General features: G+C 46.2%; 7 non-coding genes across 7 annotated transcripts; all 7 read left to right on the top strand.

Annotated features, from left to right (window-relative positions):
• Positions 1 to 4,081: 4,081 nt before the first annotated feature.
• Positions 4,082 to 4,154, top strand: TRNAR-UCG (transfer RNA arginine (anticodon UCG)). Its single transcript has one exon. It is a non-coding gene; the product is annotated as a tRNA-Arg (tRNA).
• Positions 4,155 to 4,952: 798 nt separating this feature from the next.
• Positions 4,953 to 5,025, top strand: TRNAR-CCU (transfer RNA arginine (anticodon CCU)). The gene has a single exon. It is a non-coding gene; the product is annotated as a tRNA-Arg (tRNA).
• A 646-nt stretch (positions 5,026 to 5,671) lies between these two features.
• TRNAR-UCG (transfer RNA arginine (anticodon UCG)) lies at positions 5,672 to 5,744 on the top strand. The gene has a single exon. It is a non-coding gene; the product is annotated as a tRNA-Arg (tRNA).
• Positions 5,745 to 16,013: 10,269 nt separating this feature from the next.
• Positions 16,014 to 16,086, top strand: TRNAR-UCG (transfer RNA arginine (anticodon UCG)). Its single transcript has one exon. It is a non-coding gene; the product is annotated as a tRNA-Arg (tRNA).
• Positions 16,087 to 16,884: 798 nt separating this feature from the next.
• TRNAR-CCU (transfer RNA arginine (anticodon CCU)) lies at positions 16,885 to 16,957 on the top strand. Its single transcript has one exon. It is a non-coding gene; the product is annotated as a tRNA-Arg (tRNA).
• A 1,522-nt stretch (positions 16,958 to 18,479) lies between these two features.
• Positions 18,480 to 18,552, top strand: TRNAR-CCU (transfer RNA arginine (anticodon CCU)). Its single transcript has one exon. It is a non-coding gene; the product is annotated as a tRNA-Arg (tRNA).
• A 647-nt stretch (positions 18,553 to 19,199) lies between these two features.
• TRNAR-UCG (transfer RNA arginine (anticodon UCG)) lies at positions 19,200 to 19,272 on the top strand. Its single transcript has one exon. It is a non-coding gene; the product is annotated as a tRNA-Arg (tRNA).
• Positions 19,273 to 22,762: the final 3,490 nt, after the last annotated feature.

The raw sequence follows: 22,762 nt of genomic DNA, 5'->3' as shown, positions 1-22,762 counted from the left end.
TTGAAGTGACCTGTGGAGGGTCAATAACCACAAGGGGAGTCTCTGAAGACTCTCCATGGGTAGACATGCTTTTCTAGTGAGGTGTAAGTGGTGCACTTACCTACACTATATGTTTGCCTACTGATCCCTTGCTAGAGTTGTAGTTTAGGGTGTGCTAGGCCCTAGGAGCTACAACAGCTGGTTCAGTAGAACTCAGAGTATTCTAAGCTAAGTTATATGTACCTCAGTACTTATGTGATCTTTCACAAGATATTCTTAGGGCATGTGTGGTAAAACAACAGCAAGCTCAAATCCCAACCGCTGCTCACCAATGTGAGAAGTTGGCCTGATGTGCAGTGTTCACTATTCTAGTGATCACTATATATCAGTCCAAACAACCCTTATTGATGATTGGTTGTAAGTCAACCTTATAGACCAGCTATCCTAGTAGCATGGATACGAGCAGTCTAAGGCTAAGACTCTAGAGGGCGTGTTAAGCCAGCTGTTTTACCATCACATTACCCCTTGAACACCCAGTGAAAGGACACCACACAAGTTGTTATGAAAATAAACAGTGTATTTATTTATAACAAGTCTACCCTGGCTCTTTATGAGACAGGGAGCTAAGCACACAACAAAACTCTTACGAAAATACTTTAAGTCGCACAATTTACACAAATGCCCGAGGGGCACGAAAAACCATATACTACAAAAGTGGAATGCGAAATTACTAGCAGGTAAGTACTACTCTCATAGGCTTTGGGATCGCTAGGACTGGACTACTGAACCTTTAGATTACTAGCAGGAGACCTAGGGACGTCGTGTGCAGAGTGGGAACGCTCACGCGTAATGCGGAACAAAGTCTATGGATTCTAGTAAATGCAAAGTTAGTGTTTTCGGGCGAACCCGACTAGGTAGGACAAAAACGAAAGTGGACCTAGACACTTAGAGAGTGGGCCTACGCTGGAGCACCGGAGTACTCGGTTTACCTAGCCCAGGGGCTGCGGCTGCATAGGGTTCAAGTGTCGTCGGGTTTCTTCGTTGATGAACCAGGAGCCTGAAGAAAGAGTTGCTGGCAGGCGGCCAGTGAAGAAAGTTCGGAGTGATCCAAGCCTGGATCAGGGAAGAAGAAGACCTGAAAGCAGAGGGGACCAAGTTCTGAATCACTAGCCAGTGATTAAGTGGGCACCAGGATGGCACCGGGCGAAGTCACCGCAGTCAGGTGAGTGGGCGCTGCTGGGCTCTGCAGTCTCTCGGACCAGGAGGCGTTGTCGGCGACCAGGATGGAGGTGCGAGCTGTCCCACGATGGATGATGCTCTCGACGTCGCTGGACCCAGGATTGGGCAACAAGTCTTGGCAAATGCAAGGCCCACGCGGTGGACCTAAAATGGCGTCTTGAGTGGACCAGGAGGGTCCGGGGTGCTCCTCTTCGGGAAGGGAGCAAGGGCTAGTCTGGAGCAACCAGACCAGCAGCAGTGATGTCGTCGGGCGTCGTTCAGAAGGCCACAAGCCAGCGGGCTAGTAGCCAAACAACGCGGTGAGCAGCAAAAAGCAGAAGGGCCCCACGCAGATCGTGGAGATGCTGGGAGGCCGCACTTCGGTGCTGGAGCTGCTCAGGGTCGGGGCTTCTCGGACCCCAAAGCACTCACCAGGAAATTACTCGGCGGGCTTGCTGTGCAGAAGTCGTGCAGTCTTGCAGATGGCCGGTCCCTCGAGGTCTCGTCGCACCCACGGTTCTCAGCTGGGCTGTAGAGGTGGGTAGAGGTCAGAGGTGCCAGGGAAGCCGGTTCTCGTCGAGCTGGGCAGTCGGATTCCGGAGGAAGGACTTGCAGCAGACCGCAGTGTTCTTTAGATGGTGCCTGCGGATGCAGGGTGACTACTCCTTAGTCACAAGGGAGAAATCTTAGGAAGAAGTCTTGAGTTCCTTTCGTGGAAAGTAGTTTCAGGATTCAAAGATGATCTGATTTGGAAGGGGGCCAGTTCCTACCTTTATCCTGTAAAAAGGGGCTGGCACGCGACTAAGTCCTGCCCTATGGGTGGGACCAGGAGGGGGGTGGTTACACCCACTTCCTTGACGGGCTTTTCCCCAGCACAGGGTCTGGAGTGACCCTGGAACTGGTTCCAGCCAGCCTATGCACAGTAAGCACCGGGGTGCCACGTGCAGTCACCTTCCTCTGAAGCCCTGCCTACTTACAATACACAAAACCCTGTCTGGGACGGTGCTGGCACCGCCCCTGGCAGGAAACCCTTTGTCCTTATCTCCTGCTCTGGGAGGACTCCCAGCAGCAGGAGGGCAGACTTGTGTCTCGGTGGCAGCATCCATTTTGTGGATGCTAAGGCTCTGTCTGACTTTAACCGGGGTTAGGGGTTACATACATGTCGTGTCCCTCTAGAAGGGTGGAATGCTAACCCCGTCGCCAGAATTGGCGAGGGGTTAGTATTCCAATTCGTATGACACCTTACTCGACATGTTTTGATAAAACGATACCAGAGTTGGCATATAACCGCGAGGATTATAATGCACTTAAGAGTATATGGTATGCGATATCATGGAAACGGCTAAGGGATGGATCCCGAAAGCCGCAGACAGGCTCAGCTCATGCCAGAGCACCATCTCACACGATTCCAAGCACTCTGCCTTCAGGATTGTTAAGGCCTGCCATAGGAGTGACTGATAGGAGATCTGTGTGTCCATTTTAGGGTTAGATATAGGTATACTATATCTAAAGCAAAGGGTGATTACACCACCTTGCCCCAGCTGTCAAGCAGCCAGTTGTGTCAGATTTGGATGGCCAGCCAGGGGTGGCATAATACATGCTGCATCCCCTGGTAGGCCCTGGGTACACCTATGCCCTGGGTACCTAAGGTACACTGTACAGGGACTGATAAGGTGACTCAGTATCCAATTTAGATATGTACCTAAGGGACATGGAATCCATTTTACAGAGAGAGCAGTAGGCCTGGGGCCCTGAATAGCAGGGTCCCAGGTCAACTAAGTCAGAAAACCAGCAAAACACCAGGCAAAAAGTTGGGGGCAACCATAGTCAGGGATCTACCTTCCTACAACTTGGTGCCTGTTTCTGTGTCCTGCTGAAGACAAGGACGGCTTGATACCACTGTCAAAGCCCCGTTCATTGAGAAAAGCATCCATGGAAGAAGAAGTGTTGATTCGAAAATGGTTCTCCTCCAATTTCTCTCCACTTGCTAGAAATACTGAGTCTCCATTATAGCACAGAACAGAGTATTAAAGTCGGAGATGGAAGAGGATGAAAATGGGAAGTTTACTTATGGAGAGAACTGAGAAATGTCCTGTGTGCAGACACCAGTGTTGGACGATTGAATACATTTAAATAATGCCTCTAGATTGCTGGCATTTATCTGTGCCTCAGTGGCCTAATGGATAAGGCACTGGCCTACTAAGCCAGGGATTGTGGGTTCGAGTCCTGTCTGAAGTGCAAACCAATGTTCACTCTTACTTTTCCAGAAAAATAAATATATTTATTACATGCTTCCTCTCAGATGTTTATGAGGTATTAGGAACTTTGAAATGGTACCATTTTACTTCTGTACTCTTCAGAGTCATGTTGATGTTCTGAAACTACAAAGTAGATTTTTAAAGACCTATCTTTGTCAGATGCATTTTTGACCCGGCAGAAGATATTCCTTTGGAAAAAATGATTTGAATTGGATTGGTGTAACTGTTGTTTCTAGAGGTGGTGAAAGGCTTTCAGGCACTTGAATAGGGCAAGTCAGGATTCATGAAACGTATACAACCTTTGAGTGTGTGTAAATTGGAATATCCAGGAAGGAGCAGTTTGTAGTACTTTCAAAACAGTTTCTCTCCACTTCTGGAAACATCCAGAGCTATATAAAGCATACTCTGAGCTTTAATCTCATGAAGAAAGAGGTTTAAATGCAAAAAAGAAAACAATAGCTTATCGTACTGGTGACATTCTCATTATATAAATTCCAAAAAAGTGATTTAATTGAAAGGCGCTGAAAAAAACCCACAGTGGTTTGTAAACCTAAATAACTATAAATAATATATTTTCCATCCTTGCATACCACCTACAGTATAAAAATAAACGCAGTAGGACACATGACCGCGTGGCCTAATGGATAAGGCGTCTGACTTCGGATCAGAAGATTGAGGGTTCGAGTCCCTTCGTGGTTGATTTTTGACAATGGTCACACAATTCAGGTTTCCATTCAGAATGGAAGCAGGCTCTTCCAATACTCTTATAGCCATCATGTTCTCATTCCTAATTAATAATAAAGTGGAGTACATACTGCACAGTCATTTAGATTGCATCTTCAGTCTAAAATCTAGTGCATTTAAGTGGCATTAAAAAGTGCTTCTATGTACATGCACTGAATATGTACTAGATTTGCAGAATTTTGACAGAATGGGTTTTTAGCTTAAGTGTGTGTAGATGAACTGCAAGGTGTGTAAGTATGTGTTCATGTAGTGCTTCAAGTGTAAAATCTGTATGATTTGTGCAGTTAAAGTGCTAATTTTGCCTATGAGAAAGAAAAGTACTACAGAAGAATTATAAAGGATTGGCACATTGGCTGCCTTTGCTGATGACACAGATGGCTAAATTGTAAAGCACTGGTCTATTAAGTTGCAGAGTGTGGTTGAAATTGGTTAGTAGACTTGGTGCCTGTTTCTGTGTCCTGCTGAAGACAAGGACGGCTTGATACCACTGTCAAAGCCCAGTTCATTGAGAAAAGCATCCATGGAAGAAGAAGTGTTGATTCGAAAATGGTTCTCCTCCAATTTCTCTCCACTTGCTAGAAATACTGAGTCTCCATTATAGCACAGAACAGAGTGTTAAAGTCGGGGATGGAAGAGGATGAAAATGGGAAGTTTACTTATGGAGAGAACTGAGAAATGTCCTGTGTGCAGACACCAGTGTTGGACGATTGAATACATTTAAATAATGCTTCTAGATTGCTGGTATTTATCTTTGCCTCAGTGGCCTAATGGATAAGGCACTGGCCTCCTAAGCCAGGGATTGTGGGTTTGAGTCCCATCTGAGGTGCAAACCAATGTCCACTCTTACTTTTCCAGAAAAATAAATATATTTATTACATGCTTCCTCTCAGAAGCTTATGAGGTATTAGGAACTTTGAAATGGTACCATTTTACATCTGTACTCTTCAGAGTCATGTTGATGTTTTGAAACTACAAAGTAGATTTTTAAACACCTATCTTTGTCAGATGCATTTTTGACCCGGCAGAAGATATTCCTTTGGAAAAAATGATTTGAATTGGATTGGTGTACCTGTTGTTTCTAGAGGTGGTGAAAGGCTTTCAGGCACTTGAATAGGGCAAGTCAGGATTCATGAAACGTATACAACCTTTGAGTGTGTGTAAATTGGAATATCCAGGAAGGAGCAGTTTGTACTACTTTCAAAACAGTTTCTCTCCACTTCTGGAAACATCCAGAGCTATATAAAGCATACTCTGAGCTTTAATCTCATGAAGAAAGAGGTTTAAATGCAAAAAAGAAAACAATAGCTTTTCGTACTGGTGACATACTCATTATATAAATTCCAAAAAAGTGATTTAATTGAAAGGCGCTGAAAAAACCCCACAGTGGTTTGTAAACCTAAATAACTATAAATAATATATTTTCCATCCTTGCATACCACCTACAGTATAAAAATAAACGCAGTAGGCCACATGACCGCGTGGCCTAATGGATAAGGCGTCTGACTTCGGATCAGAAGATTGAGGGTTCGAGTCCCTTCGTGGTTGATTTTTGACAATGGTCACACCATTCAGGTTTCCATTCAGAATGGAAGCAGGCTCTTCCAATACTCTTATAGCCATCATGTTCTCATTCCTAATTAATAATAAAGTGGAGTACATACTGCACAGTCATTTAGATTGCATCTTCAGTCTAAAATCTAGTGCATTTAAGTGGCATTAAAAAGTGCTTCTATGTACATGCACTGAATATGTACTAGGTTTGCAGAATTTTTACTTGACAGAATGGGTTTTAGCTTAAGTGTGTGTAGATGAACTGCAAGATGTGTAAGTATGTGTTCATGTAGTGCTTCAAGTGTAAAATCTGTAAGATTTGTGCAGTTAAAGTGCTCATTTTGCCTACGAGAAAGAAAAGTACTACAGAAGAATTATAAAGGATTGGCACTTTGGCTGCCTTTGCTGATGACACAGTTGGCTAAATTGTAAAGCACTGGTCTATTAAGTTGCAGAGTGTGGTTGAAATTGGTTAGTAGACTTGTGTGAGAAGTTGGCCTGATGTGCAGTGTTCACTATTCTAGTGATCACTATATATCAGTCCAAACAACCCTTATTGATGATTGGTTGTAAGTCAACCTTATAGACCAGCTATCCTAGTAGCATGGATACGAGCAGTTTAAGGCTAAGACTCTAGAGGGCGTGTTAAGCCAGCTGTTTTACCATCACATTACCCCTTGAACACCCAGTGAAAGGACACCACACAAGTTGTTATGAAAATAAACAGTGTATTTATTTATAACAAGTCTACCCTGGCTCTTTATGAGACAGGGAGCTAAGCACACAACAAAACTCTTACGAAAATACTTTAAGTCGCACAATTTACACAAATGCCCGAGGGGCACGAAAAACCATATACTACAAAAGTGGAATGCGAAATTACTAGCAGGTAAGTACTACTCTCATAGGCTTTGGGATCGCTAGGACTGGACTACTGAACCTTTAGATTACTAGCAGGAGACCTAGGGACGTCGTGTGCAGAGTGGGAACTCTCACGCGTAATGCGGAACAAAGTCTATGGATTCTAGTAAATGCAAAGTTAGTGTTTTCGGGCGAACCCGACTAGGTAGGACAAAAACGAAAGTGGACCTAGACACTTAGAGAGTGGGCCTACGCTGGAGCACCGGAGTACTCGGTTTACCTAGCCCAGGGGCTGCGGCTGCATAGGGTTCAAGTGTCGTCGGGTTTCTTCGTTGATGAACCAGGAGCCTGAAGAAAGAGTTGCTGGCAGGCGGCCAGTGAAGAAAGTTCGGAGTGATCCAAGCCTGGATCAGGGAAGAAGAAGACCTGAAAGCAGAGGGGACCAAGTTCTGAATCACTAGCCAGTGATTAAGTGGGCACCAGGATGGCACCGGGTGAAGTCACCGCAGTCAGGTGAGTGGGTGCTGCTGGGCTCTGCAGTCTCTCGGACCAGGAGGCGTTGTCGGCGACCAGGATGGAGGTGCGAGCTGTCCCACGATGGATGATGCTCTCGACGTCGCTGGACCCAGGATTGGGCAACAAGTCTTGGCAAATGCAAGGCCCACGCGGTGGACCTAAAATGGCGTCTTGAGTGGACCAGGAGGGTCCGGGGTGCTCCTCTTCGGGAAGGGAGCAAGGGCCAGTCTGGAGCAACCAGACCAGCAGCAGTGATGTCGTCGGGCGTCGTTCAGAAGGCCACAAGCCAGCGGGCTAGTAGCCAAACAACGCAGTGAGCAGCAAAAAGCAGAAGGGCCCCACGCAGATCGTGGAGATGCTGGGAGGCCGCACTTCGGTGCTGGAGCTGCTCAGGGTCGGGGCTTCTCGGACCCCAAAGCACTCACCAGGAAATTACTCGGCGGGCTTGCTGTGCAGAAGTCGTGCAGTCTTGCAGATGGCCGGTCCCTCGAGGTCTCGTCGCACCCACGGTTCTCAGCTGGGCTGTAGAGGTGGGTAGAGGTCAGAGGTGCCAGGGAAGCCGGTTCTCATCGAGCTGGGCAGTCGGATTCCGGAGGAAGGACTTGCAGCAGACCGCAGTGTTCTTTAGATGGTGCCTGCGGATGCAGGGTGACTACTCCTTAGTCACAAGGGAGAAATCTTAGGAAGAAGTCTTGAGTTCCTTTCGTGGAAAGTAGTTTCAGGATTCAAAGATGTTATGATTTGGAAGGGGGCCAGTTCCTACCTTTATCCTGTAAAAAGGGGCTGGCACGCGACTAAGTCCTGCCCTATGGGTGGGACCAGGAGGGGGGTGGTTACACCCACTTCCTTGGCGGGCTTTTCCCCAGCACAGGGTCTGGAGTGACCCTGGAACTGGTTCCAGCCAGCCTATGCACAGTGAGCACCGGGGTGCCACGTGCAGTCACCTTCCTCTGAAGCCCTGCCTACTTACAATACACAAAACCCTGTCTGGGACGGTGCTGGCACCGCCCCTGGCAGGAAACCCTTTGTCCTTATCTCCTGCTCTGGGAGGACTCCCAGCAGCAGGAGGGCAGACTTGTGTCTCGGTGGCAGCATCCATTTTGTGGATGCTAAGGCTCTGTCTGACTTTAACCGGGGTTAGGGGTTACATACATGTCGTGTCCCTCTAGAAGGGTGGAATGCTAACCCCGTCGCCAGAATTGGCGAGGGGTTAGTATTCCAATTCGTATGACACCTTACTCGACATGTTTTGATAAAGCGATACCAGAGTTGGCATATAACCGCGAGGATTATAATGCACTTAAGAGTATATGGTATGCGATATCATGGAAACGGCTAAGGGATGGATCCCGAAAGCCGCAGACAGGCTCAGCTCATGCCAGAGCACCATCTCACACGATTCCAAGCACTCTGCCTTCAGGATTGTTAAGGCCTGCCATAGGAGTGACTGATAGGAGATCTGTGTGTCCATTTTAGGGTTAGATATAGGTATACTATATCTAAAGCAAAGGGTGATTACACCACCTTGCCCCAGCTGTCAAGCAGCCAGTTGTGTCAGATTTGGATGGCCAGCCAGGGGTGGCATAATACATGCTGCAGCCCCTGGTAGGCCCTGGGTACACCTATGCCCTGGGTACCTAAGGTACACTGTACAGGGACTGATAAGGTGACTCAGTATCCAATTTAGATATGTACCTAAGGGACATGGAATCCATTTTACAGAGAGAGCAGTAGGCCTGGGGCCCTGAATAGCAGGGTCCCAGGTCAACTAAGTCAGAAAACCAGCAAAACACCAGGCAAAAAGTTGGGGGCAACCATAGTCAGGGATCTACCTTCCTACATAACCCCCCCCCAAACGAAAGGAGATAAGGCTAGCCTTGCCAGGTAAGCCTATATTGCCTGAGTGGCCATATAAGGAAGTACCAGCACTGGCATGGTTACCCCCTATCTCATGGTCCACTAAGCAATCCCTCACCCTAAGGGTGTCTGAGGGTCTCCACCATAGGGAATCTCTACCTGTGATGTGTTTTGGCAAAGTAAAAGGCTGGTGCTGAAATGGAGTACTGAAGTGAGGCTCCACTAATTTTGGGCTCAGCTTCCTCCAATCATTTTCCACCATAGAGGCCTTTCTTTCCAAGACTGAGTTGTTTTGGGCTCTCAGGGTCAACCTCTGGCTACCTACAGCTGGAGGTTGGGTCCCTCTGTTTGGCTTACTGGAGGGACAGGTCAGGTTTGGGGCCCTCAGGTCCCAGGTTTGGCTGTGCCCAACAGTGTCCATCTGTGGGAGGTCCCTAACTAAATTTAAGGGGGATCCCTCAGGAGTTGGTTTTATTTTCACTTGGCTAGGACTACTAGCTTCAGTGCCCTTAATCTGCTGATTGGGGAATTCTTTTGGACAGGGGGCCCTTTGGGGTCCACCACTGGCCTCCCTGACCTCTACAGCCCTGGGCTGACTGAGGCAGGGTAGAGAGGGGCAGGTTACCTGCTCCAGACTGGGTCCCATCTTGGAAGGGTCCACTGACATCAGGGGTTCTGCCAGGCTAGGCCTGACTACCTCTGTGGCAGTTTCTTCACAAGGGGTCAGATCAGTTCCCTGAGGAGGCTGATCTTTTCCTAAAGTCTGGTGGGAGGGAGATTTCTCTTCCTCCTCAATGCTCTCTGTCTGAGTGGAGTGATCCATAGTTTCAGGCTTCACAACACTATCATCTGTCTGAGTTTGAGCTGTGGCCATCACAACTCTCCCAACCTTTTCAGGAGGGGGCTCAGTTTGGGTGTGGGCTGTTACCATGACAGCCTTGACAACCTGTTCTGGGAAGGAAGTTGTCTGAGATTGGGTTGTGACTGGCACAACCCTCCTGACCTGTTCAGGGAGGACATCTTGGACTGGGGCTGTGGCTATCACTGCCCCACTAACCTTACCATGGGTATTTACCATTTTAGAATGGGTTTCTTGCTCAACTTCAGCCCAGGCTGAGAGCTCTAAATCATTCCCCAGTAGGCAATCTACAGGCAAGTTTGGTGACACTGCCACTCTCTTGTGGCCAGTGACACCTCCCCAGAAGAGATTGACCACTGCCATGGGATGATCTCTCTGTACTCCATCAATATTGGTCACCTGGTATATGGCACCAGGTAAAAGTTGCCTTGAGGGGACTAGACTCTCAGTCACCATGGTGATGCTAGCCCCTGTGTCTCTATAGGCCTCAACTTTTATACCATTGATGATGGGCTCCTGTCTGTACTTGCCCAAAGTGTTGGGACAAGTTGTGAAGTTGGCAAACCCCATGCCAGTCTCACAGACAAGAGTATCTAAGTTTGGGGACCTGGTTAGGCCAGAGTCCCCAGGAACTCCCAAAGTAAATGCACCCAAATTCTTGGGGGCACTCCCACCACCTGGGGGATTACTACTAGTAGTAACAGGAGGTTTGGGAATGTTACTTGGGGGTATGTTTTCCTTATTGTTATTCTTTGGGCAACTGCTGTCAGTTTTTAAATGACCCACCTGTTTACAGGGATAACAATAAGGTTTCTTCTGGTTATTGGAAGGATTCTGGGACCCACCCCCCTCAGAGGATTTTTGGGGCCCTGATGTGGTTTGATCTGCAGATTTATTCCCACCCTTCTCTTGAGGCTTGGTTGATTCCTTTTTCTGGTCACCACCTTGGTTCTTGGGCCTAATCCTGGTTCTGACCCATTTGTCTGCCCTCTTACCCAATTCTTGTGGAGAGGTCAGATCAGAGTCTACCAGGTGCTGGTGTAATAACTGGTTCTGACAATTATTTAAGACTTGCTCTCTCATAATAAGATTATACAATCCTGTGAAGTCAGTAACCTTGCTACCCAGTAGCCAGCCTTCCAAAGCCTTAGTGGCACAATCAACAAAGTCAGACCAGTCCTGAGACTGAGTTTTCTGGGTGTCTCTGAACAGCAACCTGTACTGCTCAGTGGTTAAGCCAAACCCATCAACCAGTGCATTTTTCAGGACCTGGTAATTGTTAGCATCCTCCACTCTTGTAGTGAGGAGCTTATCTCTACCTTTCCCATCAAAGGAGAGCCACAGTATAGCTGCCCACTGACTCTGGGGAATGCACTGCACAGTGCAGGCCCTCTGCAGAGCAGCCATCCATTTCTGGATGTCATCCCCTTGCTTAAAGGGGGGCACTATTTTAGTCAGGTGTTTAGTATCTAAACCCTTCTATTTTTCTCTTGGGAGATTGCTGCCACCAGTGGGAGCTAGCCCACTCATCTGCTGCTCTCTAGCAAAGGCAAGCTTTTCTTTGGCCAGGGCAAGTTCTTCCCTTTCAATCCTCAGAGCAGCCTGTCTCATCCTAGCTTCATGCTCTATTCTCTGAGGGGAAGTCACTCTCCTCTGTGGAGAGTTTCTCCTCCTCTGGGAAGAGGCATTAGAGTGCAGAGATCTATTGGAGTCCCTAGAAAGAGATCTATCTCTTCTACCTCCAAGGTTAGGCCCACTTCGGGTTAGTACTGGGGGGCCCCCAGATCCTAGCCCAAGTAAGTCTAAGTTGGCCCTGGTTAGCCTTCTGACAACCTCAAGACCTTTGTCTACCTCATCCCCAGAGAGTTCCTCTTGATCCTCCTCCCCAACTGCAGTAGCAATGTTGGGGAGGTCTGGATCCCCAGTGGTACCCTCTAAGGCTGGCATATTCCCATCTAGCTGAGAAAGCTTTCTCGCATCATAGGTCTCTAAGAGACCTATCAGAAAGGGAATGGTGGGGTTAGACCCCTGTTTCAGTTTCCTGGAGGTACACACCTGTCTCATCTCCTGGAAACTGAGAGCTGCATATCTTGAAGTGACCTGTGGAGGGTCAATAACCACAAGGGGAGTCTCTGAAGACTCTCCATGGGTAGACATGCTTTTCTAGTGAGGTGTAAGTGGTGCACTTACCTACACTATATGTTTGCCTACTGATCCCTTGCTAGAGTTGTAGTTTAGGGTGTGCTAGGCCCTAGGAGCTACAACAGCTGGTTCAGTAGAACTCAGAGTATTCTAAGCTAAGTTATATGTACCTCAGTACTTATGTGATCTTTCACAAGATATTCTTAGGGCATGTGTGGTAAAACAACAGCAAGCTCAAATCCCAACCGCTGCTCACCAATGTGAGAAGTTGGCCTGATGTGCAGTGTTCACTATTCTAGTGATCACTATATATCAGTCCAAACAACCCTTATTGATGATTGGTTGTAAGTCAACCTTATAGACCAGCTATCCTAGTAGCATGGATACGAGCAGTCTAAGGCTAAGACTCTAGAGGGCGTGTTAAGCCAGCTGTTTTACCATCACATTACCCCTTGAACACCCAGTGAAAGGACACCACACAAGTTGTTATGAAAATAAACAGTGTATTTATTTATAACAAGTCTACCCTGGCTCTTTATGAGACAGGGAGCTAAGCACACAACAAAACTCTTACGAAAATACTTTAAGTCGCACAATTTACACAAATGCCCGAGGGGCACGAAAAACCATATACTACAAAAGTGGAATGCGAAATTACTAGCAGGTAAGTACTACTCTCATAGGCTTTGGGATCGCTAGGACTGGACTACTGAACCTTTAGATTACTAGCAGGAGACCTAGGGACGTCGTGTGCAGAGTGGGAACGCTCACGCGTAATGCGGAACAAAGTCTATGGATTCTAGTAAATGCAAAGTTAGTGTTTTCGGGCGAACCCGACTAGGTAGGACAAAAACGAAAGTGGACCTAGACACTTAGAGAGTGGGCCTACGCTGGAGCACCGGAGTACTCGGTTTACCTAGCCCAGGGGCTGCGGCTGCATAGGGTTCAAGTGTCGTCGGGTTTCTTCGTTGATGAACCAGGAGCCTGAAGAAAGAGTTGCTGGCAGGCGGCCAGTGAAGAAAGTTCGGAGTGATCCAAGCCTGGATCAGGGAAGAAGAAGACCTGAAAGCAGAGGGGACCAAGTTCTGAATCACTAGCCAGTGATTAAGTGGGCACCAGGATGGCACCGGGCGAAGTCACCGCAGTCAGGTGAGTGGGCGCTGCTGGGCTCTGCAGTCTCTCGGACCAGGAGGCATTGTCGGCGACCAGGATGGAGGTGCGAGCTGTCCCACGATGGATGATGCTCTCGACGTCGCTGGACCCAGGATTGGGCAACAAGTCTTGGCAAATGCAAGGCCCACGCGGTGGACCTAAAATGGCGTCTTGAGTGGACCAGGAGGGTCCGGGGTGCTCCTCTTCGGGAAGGGAGCAAGGGCTAGTCTGGAGCAACCAGACCAGCAGCAGTGATGTCGTCGGGCGTCGTTCAGAAGGCCACAAGCCAGCGGGCTAGTAGCCAAACAACGCGGTGAGCAGCAAAAAGCAGAAGGGCCCCACGCAGATCGTGGAGATGCTGGGAGGCCGCACTTCGGTGCTGGAGCTGCTCAGGGTCGGGGCTTCTCGGACCCCAAAGCACTCACCAGGAAATTACTCGGCGGGCTTGCTGTGCAGAAGTCGTGCAGTCTTGCAGATGGCCGGTCCCTCGAGGTCTCGTCGCACCCACGGTTCTCAGCTGGGCTGTAGAGGTGGGTAGAGGTCAGAGGTGCCAGGGAAGCCGGTTCTCGTCGAGCTGGGCAGTCGGATTCCGGAGGAAGGACTTGCAGCAGACCGCAGTGTTCTTTAGATGGTGCCTGCGGATGCAGGGTGACTACTCCTTAGTCACAAGGGAGAAATCTTAGGAAGAAGTCTTGAGTTCCTTTCGTGGAAAGTAGTTTCAGGATTCAAAGATGATCTGATTTGGAAGGGGGCCAGTTCCTACCTTTATCCTGTAAAAAGGGGCTGGCACGCGACTAAGTCCTGCCCTATGGGTGGGACCAGGAGGGGGGTGGTTACACCCACTTCCTTGACGGGCTTTTCCCCAGCACAGGGTCTGGAGTGACCCTGGAACTGGTTCCAGCCAGCCTATGCACAGTAAGCACCGGGGTGCCACGTGCAGTCACCTTCCTCTGAAGCCCTGCCTACTTACAATACACAAAACCCTGTCTGGGACGGTGCTGGCACCGCCCCTGGCAGGAAACCCTTTGTCCTTATCTCCTGCTCTGGGAGGACTCCCAGCAGCAGGAGGGCAGACTTGTGTCTCGGTGGCAGCATCCATTTTGTGGATGCTAAGGCTCTGTCTGACTTTAACCGGGGTTAGGGGTTACATACATGTCGTGTCCCTCTAGAAGGGTGGAATGCTAACCCCGTCGCCAGAATTGGCGAGGGGTTAGTATTCCAATTCGTATGACACCTTACTCGACATGTTTTGATAAAACGATACCAGAGTTGGCATATAACCGCGAGGATTATAATGCACTTAAGAGTATATGGTATGCGATATCATGGAAACGGCTAAGGGATGGATCCCGAAAGCCGCAGACAGGCTCAGCTCATGCCAGAGCACCATCTCACACGATTCCAAGCACTCTGCCTTCAGGATTGTTAAGGCCTGCCATAGGAGTGACTGATAGGAGATCTGTGTGTCCATTTTAGGGTTAGATATAGGTATACTATATCTAAAGCAAAGGGTGATTACACCACCTTGCCCCAGCTGTCAAGCAGCCAGTTGTGTCAGATTTGGATGGCCAGCCAGGGGTGGCATAATACATGCTGCATCCCCTGGTAGGCCCTGGGTACACCTATGCCCTGGGTACCTAAGGTACACTGTACAGGGACTGATAAGGTGACTCAGTATCCAATTTAGATATGTACCTAAGGGACATGGAATCCATTTTACAGAGAGAGCAGTAGGCCTGGGGCCCTGAATAGCAGGGTCCCAGGTCAACTAAGTCAGAAAACCAGCAAAACACCAGGCAAAAAGTTGGGGGCAACCATAGTCAGGGATCTACCTTCCTACAACTTGGTGCCTGTTTCTGTGTCCTGCTGAAGACAAGGACGGCTTGATACCACTGTCAAAGCCCCGTTCATTGAGAAAAGCATCCATGGAAGAAGAAGTGTTGATTCGAAAATGGTTCTCCTCCAATTTCTCTCCACTTGCTAGAAATACTGAGTCTCCATTATAGCACAGAACAGAGTATTAAAGTCGGAGATGGAAGAGGATGAAAATGGGAAGTTTACTTATGGAGAGAACTGAGAAATGTCCTGTGTGCAGACACCAGTGTTGGACGATTGAATACATTTAAATAATGCCTCTAGATTGCTGGCATTTATCTGTGCCTCAGTGGCCTAATGGATAAGGCACTAGCCTCCTAAGCCAGTGATTGTGGGATCGAGTCCCATCTGAGGTGCAAACCAATGTCCACTCTTACTTTTCCAGAAAAATAAATCTATTTATTACATGCTTCCTCTCAGTAGCTTATGAGGTATTAGGAACTTTGAAATGGTACAATTTTACTTCTGTACTCTTCAGAGTCATGTTGATGTTCTGAAACTACAAAGTTGATTTTTAAACACCTATCTTTGTCAAATGCATTTTTGACCCGGCAGGAGATATTCCTTTGGAAAAAATTATTTGAATTGGAATGGTGTAACTGTTGTTTCTAGAGGTGGTGAAAGGCTTTCAGCTACTTAAATTGGGCTAGTCAGGATTCATGAAATGTATACAACCTTTGAGTGTGTGTAAATTGGAATATCCAGGAAGGAGCAGTTTGTACTACTTTCAAAACAGTTTCTCTCCACTTCTGGAAACATCCAGAGCTATGTAAAGCATTTACTGAGCTTTAATCTCATGAAGAAAGAGGTTTAAATGCAAAAAAGAAAACAATAGCTTATCGTACTGGTGACATTCTGATTATATAGATTCCAAAAAAGTGCTTTAATTGAAAGGAGCTGAAAAAAAACACAATGGGATGTAAACCTAAATAACTATAAATATTATATTTTCCATTCTTGCATACCACCTACAGTATAAAAATAAACACAGCAGGACACATGACCGCGTGGCCTAATGGATAAGGCGTCTGACTTCGGATCAGAAAATTGAGGGTTTGAGTCCCTTCGTGGTCGGTTTTTGACAATGGTCACACAATTCAGGTTTCCATTCAGAATGGAAACAGGATCTTCCAATACTCTTATAGCCATCAGGTTCTCATTCCTAATTAATAATTTAGTGGAGTACATACTGCACAGTCATTTAGATTGCATCTTCAGTCTAAAATCTAGTGCAATTTAGTGGCATTAAAAAGTGCTTCTATGTACATGCACTGAATATGTACTAGATTTGCAGAATTTTGACAGAATGGGTTTTTAGCTTAAGTGTGTGTAGATGATCTGCAAGGTGTGTAAGTATGTGTTCATGGAGTGCTTCAAGTGTAAAATCTGTATGATTTGTGCAGTTAAAGTGCTAATTTTGCCTATGAGAAAGAAAAGTACTACAGAAGAATTATAAAGGATTGGCACATTGGCTGCCTTTGCTGATGACACAGATGGCTAATTTGTAAAGCACTGGTCTATTAAGTTGCAGAGTGTGGTTGAACTTGGTTAGTAGACTTGGTGCCTGTTTCTGTGTCCTGCTGAAGACAAGGACGGCTTGATACCACTGTCAAAGCCCTGTTTAATGAGAAAAGCATCCATGGAAGAAGAAGTGTTGATTCTAAAACGGTTCTCCTCCAATTTCTCTCCGCTTGCTAGAAATGCAGAGTATCCATTATAGCACAGAACAGAGTGTTAAAGTCGGGGATGGAAGAGGATGAAAATGGGAAGTTTACTTATGGAGAGAACTGAGAAATGTCCTGTGTGCAGACACCAGTGTTGGACGATTGAATACATTTAAATAATGCCTCTAGATTGCTTGTATTTATCTTTGCCTCAGTGGCCTAATGGATAAGGCACTGGCCTCCTAAGCCAGGGATTGTGGGTTTGAGTCCCATCTGAGGTGCAAACCAATGTCTACTCTTACTTTTCCAGAAAAATAAATATATTTATTACATGCTTCCTCTCAGAAGCTTATGAGGTATTAGGAACTTTGAAATGGTACCATTTTACTTCTGTACTCTTCAGAGTCATGTTGATGTTCTGAAACTACAAAGTCGATTTTTGAAACACCTATCTTTGTCAGATGCATTTTTGACCCGGCAGAAGATATTCCTTTGGAAAAAATTTATTTGAATTGGATTGGTGTAACTGTTGTTTCTAGAGGTGGTGAAAAGCTTTCAGCTACTTGAATAGGGCAAGTCAGGATTCATGAAACGTATACAACCTTTGAGTGTGTGTAAATTGGAATATCCAGGAAGGAGCAGTTTGTTCTACTTTCAAAACAGTTTCTCTCCACTTCTGGAAACATCCAGAGCTATATAAAGCATAAACTGAGCTTTAATCTCATGAAGAAAGAGGTTTAAATGCAAAAAAGAAAACAATAGCTTATCGTACTGGTGACATTCTCATTATATAAATTCCAAAAAGGTGATTTAATTGAAAGGAGCTGAAAAACCCCACAATGGTTTGTAAACCTAAATAACTATAAATAATATATTTTCCAACCTTGCATACCACCTACGGTATAAAAATAAACCCAGCAGGACACATGATAGCGTGGCCTAATGGATAAGGCGTCTGACTTCGGATCAGAAGATTGAGGGTTCGAGTCCCTTTGTGGTCGGTTTTTGACAATGGTCGCACAATTCAGGTTTCCATTCAGAATGGAAGCAGGCTCTTCCAATACTCTTATAGCCATCATGTTCTCATTCCTAATTAATAATAAAGTGGAGTACATACTGCACAGTCATTTAGATTGCATCTTCAGTCTAAAATCTAGTGCATTTAAGTGGCATTAAAAAGTGCTTCTATGTACATGCACTGAATATGTACTAGGTTTGCAGAATTTTGACTTGACAGAATGGGTTTTAGCTTAAGTGTGTGTAGATGAACTGCAAGGTGTGTAAGTATGTGTTCATGTAGTGCTTCAAGTGTAAAATCTGTAAGATTTGTGCAGTTGAAGTGCTCATTTTGCCTACGAGAAAGAAAAGTACTACAGAAGAATTATAAAGGATTGGCACTTTGGCTGCCTTTGCTGATGACACAGTTGGCTAAATTGTAAAGCACTGGTCTATTAAGTTGCAGAGTGTGGTTGAAATTGGTTAGTAGACTTGGTGCCTGTTTCTGTGTCCTGCTGAAGACAAGGACGGCTTGATACCACTGTCAAAGCCCAGTTCATTGAGAAAAGCATCCATGGAAGAAGAAGTGTTGATTCGAAAATGGTTCTCCTCCAATTTCTCTCCAATTGCTAGAAATACTGAGTCTCCATTATAGCACAGAACAGAGTATTAAAGTCGGGGATGGAAGAGGATGAAAATGGGAAGTTTACTTATGGAGAGAACTGAGAAATGTCCTGTGTGCAGACACCAGTGTTGGACGATTGAATACATTTAAATAATGCCTCTAGATTGCTGGTATTTATCTGTGCCTCAGTGGCCTAATGGATAAGGCACTGGCCTCCTAAGCCAGTGATTGTGGGATCGAGTCCCATCTGAGGTGCAAACCAATGTCCACTCTTACTTTTCCAGAAAAATAAATCTATTTATTACATGCTTCCTCTCAGTAGCTTATGAGGTATTAGGAACTTTGAAATGGTACCATTTTACTTCTGTACTTTTTAGAGTCATGTTGATGTTCTGAAACTACAAAGTCGATTTTTAAACACCTATCTTTGTCAGATGCATTTTTGACCCGGCAGAAGATATTCCTTTGGAAAAAATTATTTGAATTGGATTGGTGTAACTGTTGTTTCTAGAGGTGGTGAAAGGCTTTCAGGCACTTGAATAGGGCAAGTCAGGATTCATGAAACGTATACAACCTTTGAGTGTGTGTAAATTGGAATATCCAGGAAGGAGCAGTTTGTACTACTTTCAAAACAGTTTCTCTCCACTTCTGGAAACATCCAGAGATATATAAAGCATACACTGAGCTTTAATCTCATGAAGAAAGAGGTTTAAATGCAAAAAAGAAAACAATAGCTTATCGTACTGGTGACATTCTCATTATATAAATTCCAAAAAAGTCATTTAATTGAAAGGAGCTGAAAAAAAAACCACAATGGTTTGTAAACCTAAATAACTATAAATATTATATTTTCCATCCTTGCATACCACCTACAGTATAAAAATAAACGCAGTAGGACCCATGACCGCGTGGCCTAATGGATAAGGCGTCTGACTTCGGATCAGAAGATTGAGGGTTTGAGTCCCTTCGTGGTCGGTTTTTGCCACTGGTCACACAATTCAGGTTTCCATTCAGAATGGAAGCAGGCTCTTCCAATACTCTTATAGCCATCATGTTCTCATTCCTAATTAATAATAAAGTGGAGTACATACTGCACAGTCATTTAGATTGCATCTTCAGTCTAAAATCTAGTGCATTTAAGTGTCATTAAAAAGTGCTTCTATGTACACGCACTGAATATGTACTAGGTTTGCAGAATTTTGACTTGACAGAATGGGTTTTAGCTTAAGTGTGTGTAGATGAACTGCAAGGTGTGTAAGTATGTGTTCATGGAGTGCTTCAAGTGTAAAATCTGTATGATTTGTTCAGTTAAAGTGCTAATTTTGCCTACGAGAAAGAAAAATACTACAGAAGAACTATAAAGGATTGGCACATTGGCTGCCTTTGCTGATGACACAGTTGGCTAATTTGTAAAGCACTGGTCTATTAAGTTGCAGAGTGTGGTTGAACTTGGTTAGTAGACTTGGTGCCTGTTTCTGTGTCCCGCTGAAGAGAAGGACGGCTTGATACCACTGTCAAAGCCCAGTTTATTGAGAAAAGCATCCATGGAAGAAGAAGTGTTGATTCGAAAATGGTTCTCCTCCAATTTCTCTCCACTTGCTAGAAATACAGAGTCTCCATTATAGCACAGAACAGAGTGTTAAAGTCGGGGATGAAAGAGGATGAAAATGGGAAGTTTACTTATGGAGAGAACTGAGAAATGTCCTGTGTGCAGACACCAGTGTTGGACGATTGAATACTTTTAAATAATGCCTCTAGATTGCCAGTAATTATCTGTGCCTCAATGGCATAATGGATAAGGCACTGGCCTCCTAAGCCAGGAAATGTGGGTTCGACTCCCATCTGAGGTGCAAGCCAACATCCACTCTTACTTTTCCAGAAAAATAAATATATTTATTACATTTTTCCTCTCAGAAGCTTATGAGGTTTTAGGAACTTTGAAATGGTACCATTTTACTTCTGTACTCTTCAGAGTCATGTTGATGTTCTGAAACTGCAAAGTCGATTTTTAAACACCTATCTTTGTCAGATGCATTTTTGACCCGGCAGAAGATATTCCTTTGGAAAAAATGATTTGAATTTGTTAGACCTAGGGAACCTAGTCTACATAGGGTAACCTGGCACAGTGGACAAAGCTAAACTCCGAGGCTTTTGTGTAGTGCTTACAATCCCACTCACCATAACTCAGCGACTTACCATTAAAAATAAAGGACGCCACACCGGTTTAGAAAAATACCAGTACTTTTTATAAAAGTTCTCTTTGTTCCTTTTTAGTCAAATTAGTGTATATATTTAGTTCAAAAGAGGTTTCCACATTCAATTAGCAATATTCATCAACTTTCTCAATTCAGTGAAGATTAATTCTGGTTACATTTCATTTGAGATTAACCACCATCAATATCAACAGTATTGCTTGTCAACTTAAATAGTGCAGAATGGGTAGGTCACTGTACAAGATTAATGCACCACATTATATAACCTGGCATGTACGTTACCCATCCGAACTCAGGGTCTAAATTAGCTCGAGCTCACGGCTCCACAGAGTTCTACCCCCAGCAGCGTTCCTGGCAATGGTCACAGCCAGCTATACGGCCAAAAGAAGACAGGCAAATTATTTACACTTTCTTATTGCTACTTTTATGCTCTACTTCTATTGGGGACGTTCTGGCTCTTAAAGGTCATATACTGCCCTGAGGAGTTAATAGTACAATGATCTCTGGCTGTTACTTTCACCCTGTAGTCCAGTTCTTAGCACTCGTGCCCAGGGTTCGTTTACTCGGGGCACCGTTTCCCTTCTCACACCCTCAATACCTCAGTGGTTTCTCAAGTGGGTTAAATCAGGACTCTAAAGGTTAATGTGTCGAAGCCGGGATGTCTATTTGCAGGTATTCTTTAGTCCGGCGAGTCAGTGTTCACAGTTCACTCGCTGTGCCGCCTCCCGCTTCCCCACAGATTTCCCAGCTTACTTCGAACTGAAGGGACAACTCGGCTGGAGTTGCCTACGCGCTCCGGTTACCCGTTCAAGCGCCGACGATGAGAGGACTCAGCTGGAGTTCGCATCGATTGGTTCTGTCAGTTCGTGTTGCTCCTCCGGCGGGACCGTAGCGGTGCTTGTTCCTCCTTCCGCGATCCCTCCTACACAGGCTCCGCCTCTTCCGACCAGCCTCCTTCGCTTCGGGCGCACCTCCTCCGACGCCACAGGGGTCTTCCTGGTTCCGTACGCCGCCTCTCTCGCAGCGTCACCGCGGTTCTCCTCCTCCTGTCAGCCGGCCTCTGCTGAGCCCCGCCTCCACCACAGCGGTCGGGTTCGGACCTAGGGCTGAAAGCTGATGTCTCGCACACAACGTCACTCCCGCAGAGGGGATACTCACTCCCACAGCAAAACGGTGAGAGGTTCCAGTTCTCTTAAGTTGGCAACCACCTTTTGAAGCGTAACTCTCACTTTCTGGCAGTCTCTAGGGCAGTTTCACGCTCCAGCACCTTGGTGAGGTAGAGTTATTGGACCTGCTTAAAAGTTATTTATGGGTCCTTCAGGTCAGGGTTCAGTCAAACCAAGAGGGTCAGCATCAGTATAGGGCGATAGCCGGCCCACAGGGCGATATTTCCCTATTGAAGCGCTGTCCTCCTCATTGAGTTGCCTCCCTCCTGTCCTTGACCACTACACTCTCCTCTGGTCAGTGTGTACTACAAAATGGCCACCCTGGACTTGGCCTTTTATAGGCTAGCCCCTGACTACTAGAACATGCCAGAGGTTTCCAGAACTTTCCTCACTTGGTCCAATGGGTCAGCCTCCCTAAGTAAACCGTTATGGCAGTTGCTGGCCACCATTTTGGGTCCTTTGGTTTCCCTCAATTTCCAGGAGGTAGGCTAGGCCTCAAAAAGAGAAAATGGAGGAATAGCGTCAAGGAACACCTAGACCCCAGACAACACTAGCAAAATCCAGGTGGACATTACAGAAAAAAAACTGATAACACTAGGGGCTAAGGGAGACAAAATAAATAATAATGGTAAGGGAACTCACAGAGGCAGACAGGTCTAACACGCGTCCCCCCCAGCTGAAAGTGGGGAGAGCTACCCAACCCCTTGGGAGTTCTCATCACTAAGGCGGAAATACCTTGAGAGACCGTCTGCATTGGCGTGGTCCACTCCAGGCCGATGTTCCACCCGGAAGTCCATTCCCTGTAGGGAGATGGACCATCTCAACAACTTGGGATTCTCCCCCTTCATTTGCATCAGCCAACGAAGGGGCCGGTGGTCGGTCTGAACCAGGAAGTGTGAACCAAACAAGTATGGGTGCAGCTTCTTCAGAGCCCAGACCACCGCAAAGGCTTCCCTTTCAATTGCACTCCGCTTCTGTTCCCTGGGAAGCAGTCTCCTGGACAGGAAGACCACAGGTTGATCCAAGCCCTCATCATTGAGTTGCGATAACACTGCCCCAATGCCATGTTCCGATGCGTCCGTCTGG

Source organism: Lissotriton helveticus, chromosome 5_1 (assembly GCF_964261635.1).
Source record: "Lissotriton helveticus chromosome 5_1, aLisHel1.1, whole genome shotgun sequence".
NCBI classification, from domain to species: Eukaryota; Metazoa; Chordata; class Amphibia; order Caudata; family Salamandridae; genus Lissotriton; species Lissotriton helveticus.
The sequence above is the reverse complement of the archived record's forward strand: the minus strand, read 5'-3'. Positions and strand labels throughout refer to the sequence as shown.